Here is a 10,798-nt window from a genome sequence, read left to right on the forward strand (position 1 = left end):
TTGAGTGCTGAGTGCAGGAAAGGGTCTTTGTCGTCTCGTCTATGTGTCGCTCCAACTATAATCATCTTCAAAGCCTCAGCGTGTTTCATTCCCATAGTGTCTTTCTGTTGGATGCTATCCTTTTGCTGCATACATTTTGACATGTAGAAGAGTAGTATTCAGTGTGCTGATGTCCGTACTAAGTAGTCCAACAGCATCTGACACCAATCACGCTCCATTTAACAAAGGAGAAGCAGTGTCACCATCTTCTTTAAAGTCACCGTTTTGAGCCCTTTTACCTTTATAGAACATAGAACACTGCAACACCTATGCTATGCTGACCTATATAAACATACTCACCAATCCTTCTCAACCTCACACACATAACCCTCTATTTTTCATCCATCCATGTGCCTGTCTATTTTAATTGTCCCACATATACTAGCCACTCCACCACCCCCTTGCAATGCATTTCAGGAACCCACTACTCTGTGCAAACCATAAATTACCCCTCACATCTACCCTAAACTTTCCTCTCCCCACCATATGTGGATGTGCCCTGGTCTCTTCATTGAACCAAATGTTTTCTTGTAAATTCCATGTCAGGAAGCTTAAATTCATTGCAGACACAGTTCCTACATATTGGTTTGCGCGATTTTAATTGATGGGCCTGAGTCTGAATAACATTTGAATTAGTTGTGGGGGAGAACAGATAAAAGCTTTTGAAATTCTAGATTGCAGTTGTTTCACAAATCAGATGACCTTTCTCTTGGTGATCATAAATCTGCAAGCTCTTTAAGACCTTCCATTTTTAAAATTTTTGGTTCATTGAATTCGAAAAGTCAAGAGATACAAGGAAAGAGGCCTTCGGCCTGAATACACTCCAACCGTCAATCAATCCTATTTGTACCAATTCTTCATAAATCCCCATATGTTCCCATCTACTCCCCCTAGATTTGACAACTTGTCTACAACCAGGGATAATTCAGAGCAGCCAATTAATCTCCCAACCTGCACACTTTTTCCTGGGATGTAGTAGGAAAGGAGAGAGCTTGGATAAACCCATATTGGTTACATTCAAGATTTCTTTATTGTCATGTAATAAAAGAGGTGTAATATTACATGAAATTGGCTTTTGTCTGCCATAAGCAGACAAAAATTCGCCATCAGCAGAAATTTCCCAGTGCTCCTTGAAGTGAAAAGCAAAAGAGAATCCCCCAGAGTCACCGAGTGTCCGTGAATTCTCCTCCAGCGCTCTCGCAGCCAAACGTTGGCAACCCGAGCTCCACATCCTAACATTTGACACAATCTGAGGCACCCTCTCGCATCCGATTTAGAAACCGGGTGCCCCTTCAGTCAGTTTCGAACCAGTCGCCAGCAGCCCCACAGCCTGCGTGGGTTCCTCACCTTGAATCACCGCAGCCCACCCACCGCCTTTGTACGCTTCAATCGCAGAGCTCCTCACTGGTACGCCACTGGAGTCTCCTCGACTTCTCCCTCTTAAATGAAGGGATGGTCAGAATCAGAATCAGAATTTGTTGTCTTGAACAAGTCCTGAAATTCGGTGTTTTTGCGGCAGCAAACATTCACATTATAACCATCTTACAACATTACTATTAAAAAAAACAATAACACTGCATGAAAAGTAAGGCAGTATCTATGGTATCTGATGGCAATGGGGAAGAAGCTGTCCTTGTGCCGCTGAGTGCTCGTCTTTAGGCTCCTGTACCTTTTTCCCAATGGTGACAGAGTGAAGAGGGCATGGCCTGGGTGATGGGGATCCTTGAGGATAGAGGCTGCTTTTTTAAGACACCATCTCATGTAGATGCCCATGATGGAGTGAAGTCTGGTGCCTGTGATGTCGCAAACCGAGTAGGAGGAATACTGTGTCTCCGCTTCACAAGGAAGTCAGGGGAACATGATGCAGTCCTCATCGAGGGTCTGAAGTGGAGAATTTCATATTCACGGGTGTCAACATCTCTGAGAATCTGTCCTGGAGTCTCCATGTTGATGTAATCACAAAGAAGGCTCGCCAGTGGCTGTACTTTGTGAGGTGTCTGAGGAGATTCGATATGTCACCAAAGACTCACGTAAACTTCTACAAATGTACCATGGAGAGCATTCTGGACAAGATTTAACTCCAGTGGGTTGTTAACTCAGCCTGTGACATCACAGGCACCAGACTTCACTCCATCAAGGACGGCTACATGAGGCGATGTCTTAAAAAAAGCAACCTCTCTCCTCAAAGCCCTCCCGCCATCCAGGCCATACCCTCTTCACTCTGTTACCATTGGGGAAAAAGTAACGAGCCTAAATCAATGCCTTACTTTTTGTTCACTATTATTTTTACTTTTTTATAGTAATGTTGTAAGATGGTTATGATATGAATGTTTGCATCATGACGCTGCCGCAAAACCCGGAATTTCATGACTTGTTCAGAACAATGAATCCTGATTCTGATTCTGCTCTCTGCAGGTCTGCATGAAAATGCAAGTCTGAACCTGGATTACTGGAGCTGTATGTACAAGTGTTGCTGCTCATCTAGAGAAATGTAAAATGGAACGTCGATTTCCTAATGCCCGATTATGATTCCTGATCCCTGAAAATTCACATTCAACTCTTCATTCACCCTTGTTCCATTTCATGGATTATTCCCATTCAATCTCAAAATTATTCCAGAAATGGGCCAAAACATTGTCAGTGCCTGGTGGTTGGCACAGTTAGTACATCCCTATTATAATGCCAGCGAGCAGGGTTGAAATGCACTTCTATCTGCAAGGAGTTTGACCATCCTCGCTGTGTCCATGTGAGTTTCCTCTGAGTGCTCCAGCTTCCTACCACTTTCCAAAGATGTTTGGGGTACGTAGATTATTTGGCCACATGGGTGTATTTAGGTGGCGCAGGCTCATGGGCTGGAAGGGCCTGCATGCTGCAGTGTCTCTAAATTTGTAAAAATATACACCTTAAATAAGCATCAGATCATCTGCGAACTGTTAGATGATTCCGAGACTTGACTATGGAGGAAATGGTTTAATTTCCACTTCGAATTTTTGCCAAGTTTTTCTCAGTTTTTAAGCCTACCCCTAATTTATCCATGATGTCGTTGTCACTAATGCTCAAGTGGAGTGACAAAAGCTCTTTCTAGAAACATCTTTTCTCCCTGTTCATCCATGCTAATTGTGTTCCTGTGTCAGTACCAAAACCAAATCCATTTCTTCTTGGGCATTTTGTAATGGCTGGTGGCCAGTTTTGGAGCTCCAGATTTAGGTAAGACCCAGCCACTGAGACTGAGAAACCAGCAGAATAAACACCAGCTGATGAACCGCACAATCTTCACTGAGTGGGTTGTGCAGGAAGGCCATTGGCTTTGCCCAAATTCTGACAATAGGCCCAGATTTTTTTTCCAGACATTTCAGTGCATCAAGTGTCATGTTTTGCATGAACTATGTAAAGGTCATTCTAAAATCTCAGAACAAACTAAAGCTGGAGGAAGTCAGCAGTTCCAGCAATACCTCTATGTGGTGGGGTTAGGGTAGAGCAGGAATGGTCAACATTGAAACCCTGCATCAGAACTGAGCATGGAGAAGGAAGGTAGCCGGTATAAGGAGGGAAGGGGTGGTAAAGGGGCTTGTGGTTGAAAGGTGGTCCAAGGGGTGGGGAGGTGGTCAAAGTAGCATAACGCTTTTACAGCGCCAGCGATCAGGACCGGACTGGAGTTCGAATCCTACACTGTCTGTAAAGAGTTTGTACCTTCTCCCCGTGTCTGCGTGAGTTTCCTCCAGGAGCTCCAGTTTCCTCCCACCCCTCAAAAATGTATAGGGATTGTACGCTGATTGGTATACTTGTGAGGCATAGGTTTGTGGGCCGGAAGGGGATTTACCATGCTGTATTTCTAAATGAAAATTAAATTAATCCTTGCAACTAAATTAGATCTCCCAATCTATAATCACCATTTGTTTTCCTCTGGTACTTTCGTAGAACATAGAACACTACACCACAGTACAGGCCCTTTGGCCTTCGATATTGTGCTGACCCATATATTCCTTCAAAAATGTACTAAACCCTCCCTACCCCACAATCCTCCATGTTTCTTCCATCCTTATATCTGTCATAAAGTCTCTTAAATGCCTCTAGTATTTCATCTTCCACCACCATCCCTAGCAAGGCATTCCAGGTACCCACAACTCTCTGTGCAAAATTCCCACCCTTCCCATGTCCTCTGGTGTTTGCTGATCCTGCCCTGGGAAACGGATGCTGGCTGTCCACCCTATCTATGCATATCAAAATCTTGTAGACCTCTATTAAATCTCCTCTTATCCTTTGACACTTCAAAGTGAAAAGTCCCAGCTCTGCTAACTTTACCTCATAAGTCTTATTTTCCAATCCAAGCAACATCCTGATAATTCTCTTCTGCACCCTTTCCGTAGCTTCCTATAATGAGGTGACCAGAAATAAGCACAATATTCCAGTGTGGTTTCACCAAAGATTTGTAGAGTTGCAACAAGACCTCTGGACTCTTGATCTCATTCTCCCTATTTATGAAACACAACATCCCATAACTATCCTATCAATCTTTGCGACAACCTTGAGGGATGTATGGATTTGGACCCCAAGGACTTTCTATTCATCCACACTCTTAAGTATCTGACCATTAACCCCAAACTCAACCTTCTGGGTTGTCCTTCCAAAATGCATCACCTCACACGTATCTGGATTGAACTTCATCCGCCATTTTTCCGCTCAAATCTGCATCCTGTCTGTATCCTTTTGTAATCTATGACAACCTTCAGGATTATCCACAACTCCTTTAACCTTCATATCATCCGCAAACTTACTGACCCATCCTTTCTCCTCTTCATCTGTCATTTATAAAGATCAAAAGAGCAAGATCCTTGTGGAATTCCACTAGTCACTGACTAGTTTCCTTCCACAACTACTCTCTGCTTTATACATACATCTTTGGCTTGGCTTCGCGGACGAAGATTTATGGAGGGGGTAAAAGTCCACGTCAGCTGCAGGCTCGATTGTGGCTGACAAGTCCGATGCGGGACAGGCAGACACGGTTGCAGCGGCTGCAGGGGAAAATTGGTTAGTTGGGGTTGGGTGTTGGGTTTTTCCTCCTTTGCCTTTTGTCAGTGAGGTGGGCTCTGCGATCTTCTTCAAAGGAGGTTGCTGCCCGCCGAACTGTGAGGCGCCAAGATGCACAGTTTGAGGCGATATCAGCCCACATACATGCCAATTTTCTATCCACACACTAAAGTTCCATGGATCCCATGCCTCATGACTTTCTGAAGAAGTCTCTCATGAAGGACCATGTCAATGCCTCACTAAAATCCATATAGACCACATCTACCCCCCCCCTACTCTAATCAATGTTATTTGTTACCTCCTCAAAAAACTCAGATAGGCCTATGAAGTATGACCTTCCCTTCACAAGGCAAGGCTGACTATCTGTCAGTAGGCTGTACTTTTCCAATACTCATTGATCCTATCCTTAAGAATCCTCTCCAATAGTTTGCACACCACTGATATAAGACTCACGGGTCTATAATATCCAGGATTCTTATTACCTTTTTAATCCTCTGGTTCCTCCCTTCTCCCTCAGAGCGCTTTGTGGGATAGATAAGAAAGAGGCAGGAAAGTTATTTCCACTGGTGTGTGAGACTAGAACTATAACCATATAACAATTACAGTACGGAAACAGGCCATCTTGGACCCTCTAGTCTGCACCAATTTAAGTGATCTCCTCTATTTCCACCTGTTCTTAACCCTCCAATCCCCTCACATCCATGCACTTATCCAACCTTCTCTTAAATGACAAAACAGAAACTGCTGCAACCATCTCTTCCGGAAGGTCATTCCACTCAGCCACCACTCTCTCAGTGAAGAAGCTTCCTCTTATGTTACTTCTATAGTTTTGCCCCCTAACCCTTAACTTATGACCCCTTGTTCCAATCTCACCTACCCTCAAGGGGAAGAGCCTATTCATATCTACTCTATCTATCCCCCCCACTCATAATTTTATATATCTCTCTCAAATTCCCCCTCAACCTTCTATGCTCCATTGAAGGTGGAGTCTACTCACTCTTTCTCTGTATTCTAGATGCTGCAATCCAGGCAGTATTCTGTATTCTAGTATACAGTATGCTGTATTCTAGATGCTGCAATCCAGGCAGTATTTTAGTAAATCTTCTCACACCCTTTTTACCTTATTAATATCCTTCCAATAATTTGGGGACCAGAACTGCACATAATATTCCAAACTTGGCCTCACCAATGCCTTAAATAGTCTCAACATCACCTCCCAGCTCCTATATTCTATGCTATGATTTATAAAGGCCAGCGTACCAAAAGTCTTTTTCACCACCCTATCTACATGAGAATCCACTTTCAAAGAATGATGAACTGTTATTCCAAGATCCCTCTGTTCCTCTGCATTCCTCAATGCCCTCACCTAGTGGACATATACTCAAGATTTGTGGGAATAAATTAGGACAGAGATGAGGAAACATTTGAGACTACTTCTCAAAAATATATTTGAAACACATTTTTCTTGTGTGGTAGGGAAATTAAGTGTTATGGGGAAAAAGCAGGTGGATGCAGCTGAGTTCTTGGCCATATTGAATGTCATAGCAGGATCAATAGGCCAGATGGCCAACTCCTGCTCCTATTTCTTTTTGTCCCTGCTCCTAATTGTCAATCCCTGCTCTTTGGTGCAACTGTCCATCTTTTTCCATTTTCAGTGTGTCCTTTCCATTCCTGCTCCTTCAATGTGTCTGACCCTCCATTTCTATTCTCTCAGTGTGTAATCTGCCTCTCCTTGTTCCTCAGTGTGTTTATCTGTCTTTGCCAGCTCTTTTCGAGTATCTTAACAGTGTATCCCTTCTTCCTCAGTGCAAGTGAGTGAAATACAAAAGTCTACAGACCCTGAGATCATTGTAAAAACAAATGGAAATGCTGGAGGAACTCAGCCCATCTTTCAGCGTCAACGATAAGCAAAGATATGTTGCCAATGTTTCTGGCTTGAGCCTTTCTTCAAGTAAACCTCGAGGACATTGAAAAGACTGCTGAGTTCCTCTAGCATTTCAGTGTGTTTTTCTGAAGTGAATCTCTCCACCTCTTCCTGCTCTTCAAAGTGCCCGCCTTCCTTCTTTCAATGCATTTATCTGTCACTGTTCTTTGCTCCACTTTTTATCACATCGACAATTTTAGCAGATTACCAGTCCCTAACATTTGACAAATGTTTGAAAAAGTTTCAAGAGCCAGTTATCCCTTAAGATCTGACTGAAATAAATCAATTCTAATCAGGTTCAATAGAGCTTTAAATTATCACTGAAATGACAGCACGCATTGGTGCCAGGTTATGTGTATAAGGATAACGGCAGATAATGAACGTCAGAAGTGGCTTGAGAATGATGGAAAACAAATTGCAGTCTGCAAGGTGTAGTTAGCCTGAAGTTGTGGGAGAAGTGATAAGGGTGGGAGTGCTCTGATTCTGAAAGCCTTTTGAAGTGGGGCTAGAGCGTGAAGTGAGGTACAATCTGTGCGTGATACTGTGCAAAGCTAATGCGATTCTTCAGGTGTTATCTCCACCCTGAGGAGGAGAGAGCTCTTAGTGTGTTGATTTTGGCAGAAAGCCAGTATAGCAAGTGTTATGATACTCCTAACACAGCATTTTTATTAAAGAGGAGCTTCAGAGCTATGATTGGGAAGGGGAAATGGGGCTGAGCCTGCGTTTGAGAATCAGGTCATTCTGTTTCAACTGAACTGTTGCTGAATTGTGCGTCGGACGATGGACTCCAGTTTTTTTTCCTCCCTTTGGCATGTAAATGAGGTAGCCCACGAGGACATTAAATCCTTGAGGCATGCAGTGGCAGCATTACACCACACTTTTGGGGCTGCACAGTTAGTGTGGTGGTAAGCTCAATGCACCACAGTACCAAAAACCCGGGTTCGAATCCACCACTGAGTTTAAGGAGTTTCTACCTTCCCCCTCTGACCATGTGGGTCTCCTCCAGATGCTCCAGTTTCCTTCCACATTCCAAAGATGTATGAGGTTAGTACTGTGAGAGATGAGAAAACTGATCTAAAATTATGAACATGAAGGAAACTAAAATTCATACATTAGTAAATGAATGTAACCAGTACAAACAGGATGAGCTTGGGAATTAGGATGCAGGAAAGCAGAGTCAGCACATTTAAGATAAGAATCTTCTAGTCTTTGTGACAAGATCAATGAGCCCACCATATGAATAAGATAAGGAGCGGTAAGGAACAATAGAGTGTAGGAAGTTGAGGTAGTCTGGATGAGATAAGGGTCTCTTAGCCCTAGACAGAAGTACCAAGTTCTACATATCTAATTAGTTAACCTTACATAGATTTACAAAGTTATACATATTAAATTAGTTAACCCTAGACAGGATTAGCGAACTCTGCATATCAAGAGACTGTAGCTCCGAGAATCAGGAAGGTGTGAATAAGGACAATACCATGAAGGGACACCAACAGGATACCCCCTGGTCCACCAAGTGCACAGAAACAGCACGTAGGATGGCAGGATTGCCTAATGCCAAACTTCTCCAGCAGGAGGCAGAAGAATGTAAGGGGGAGGGTATTCCTAAACTGAAATCAACTGTATAAAAGTTGGGTGAGCCCCAGTGTATGTGTGTATTCCCAGGGTAAGGGGAAGCACCCAACTTTGCATTGTTGTTGTAATAAATGTTCTTTGTTCTCAATTTTTGTCTCGAGCAATTTCTTTAAAGGTAATTCTGTTTCTAACAGTACGTTGATCAGTCACATGGATGTATTTGGACAGCATGGACCCAAGGGCTGGAAAGACATGTTGTCATGCTCTGTTTCTAAATTACATGTACCACTTTGAGATTCATTAATTTTCAGAGAAGACAGACTATATGGAAGTGGAATGAGACATAAATGCAACAGAAACCAGGATAAATATATTTTGAGCCGCATTGCAACATTCTTTACAATCTCTGAAGTGCAACCACTGTTGAAGCCAATTTATGCCAGCAGATTTCCAAAGTATAATGGCCTGGCAATCTGTTTGAATAAGTTCAAGTTAGGGCAAACAGCTGATTGCAGACAGCAGTAGAAACCAGCTGAGTGGGAGACGGCAGTAAAGACCAGCTGATTGGGGGACGGCAGTGGAGAATGGCTGATTGGGGATGGGAGTAGAGACCAGCTGATTAGGGACAATAGTAGAGACCGGCTGATTGGGGAACAGCAGTAGAGACCTGCTGATTGAGAACAGTAGTAGAGACCAGCTGATTGAGGGATGGCAGTAGAGAATGGCTGATTGGGAGACGGCAGTAGAGACCGGCTGATTGGGGAATGACAGTAGAGACCAGCTGATTGAGGCTGGCAGTAGAGATCAACTTATTGGGGGATGGCAGTAGGGACCGGCTGATTGAGGGACGGCAATAGAGAATGGCTGATTGAGGGATGGCAATAAAGACCGGCTGATTGGGGAAGACAGTAGGGACCAGCTGATTGAGAACAGTAGTAGAGACCAGCTGAGTGGGGGATGGCAGTAAAGACCAGCTGATTGGGCGACGGCAGTGGAGAATGGCTGATTGGGGATGGCAATAGAGACCGGCTGATTGGGGGACAGCAGTGGAGAATGGCTGATTGGGGATGGCAGTAGGGACCAGCTGATTGGAAATGGCAGTACAGAACAGCTGATTGAGGGAAGGCAGTCGGGACCGCCTGCTTGAGGGATGGCAATAGAGAATGACTGATTGGGGCATGGCAGGAGAGACCGGCTGATTGAGGCTGGCAGTAGGGACAATAGGGACAATAGTAGAGACCAGCTGATTGGGGAACAGCAGTAGAGACCCACTGATTGAAAACAGTAGTAGAGACCAGCTGATTGAGTGATGGCAGTAGAGACCACCGGACTGGGGGTTGGCAGTAGGGATTGGCTGATTGAGGGATGGCAATAGAGAATGGCTGATTGGGAGACGGCAGTAGAGAACGGCTGATTGGGGAATGACAGTAGAGACCAGCTGATTGAGGGATGGCAGTAGAGACCAGCTGAGTGGGGGATGGCAGTAAAGACCAGCTGATTGGGGGAACAGCAGTGGAGAATGGCTGACTGGGGATGGCAGTAGGGACCAGCTGATTAGAGACGGCAGTAGAGAACAGCTGATTGGAAACGACAGTAGAGAATGGCTGATTGGGGATGACAGTACGGACTAGCTGATTGGAAATGGCAGTAGAGAACACCTGATTGAGGGATGGCAGTAGAGACCAGCTGAGTGGGGGATGGCAGTAAAGATCAGCTGATTGGGGGAACGGCAGTGGAGAATGGCTGATTGGGGATGGGAGTAGGGACCAGCTGATTAGAGACAGCAGTAGAGAATGGCTGATTGGAAACGACAGTAGAGAATGGCTGATTGGGGATGACAGTACGGACTAGCTGATTGGAAATGGCAGAAGAGAACAGCTGATTGAGGGACGGCAGTAGGGACCGGCTGATTGGGGGATGGCTGTAGAGATCATCTGATTTGGGACAATAGTAGAGACCAGATGATTGGGGAACAGCAGTAGAGACCCCCTGATAGAGAATGGTATTAGAGACCTGTTGATTTAGGGATGGCAGTAGAGACCAGCTGATTGGGGGTTGGCAGTAAAGACCATCTGATTGGGGGATGGCAGTAGGGATTGGCTGAGTGAGGGACGGCAATAGAGAATGGCTGATTGGGGAATGGCAATAGAGACCGTCTGATTGGGGAAGACAGTAGAGACCATCTGATTGAGGCTGGCAATAGAGATCATCTGATTAGGGACAATAGTAGAG

This window comes from Narcine bancroftii, chromosome 9 (assembly GCF_036971445.1).
Source record: "Narcine bancroftii isolate sNarBan1 chromosome 9, sNarBan1.hap1, whole genome shotgun sequence".
Lineage (NCBI taxonomy): Eukaryota > Metazoa > Chordata > Chondrichthyes > Torpediniformes > Narcinidae > Narcine > Narcine bancroftii.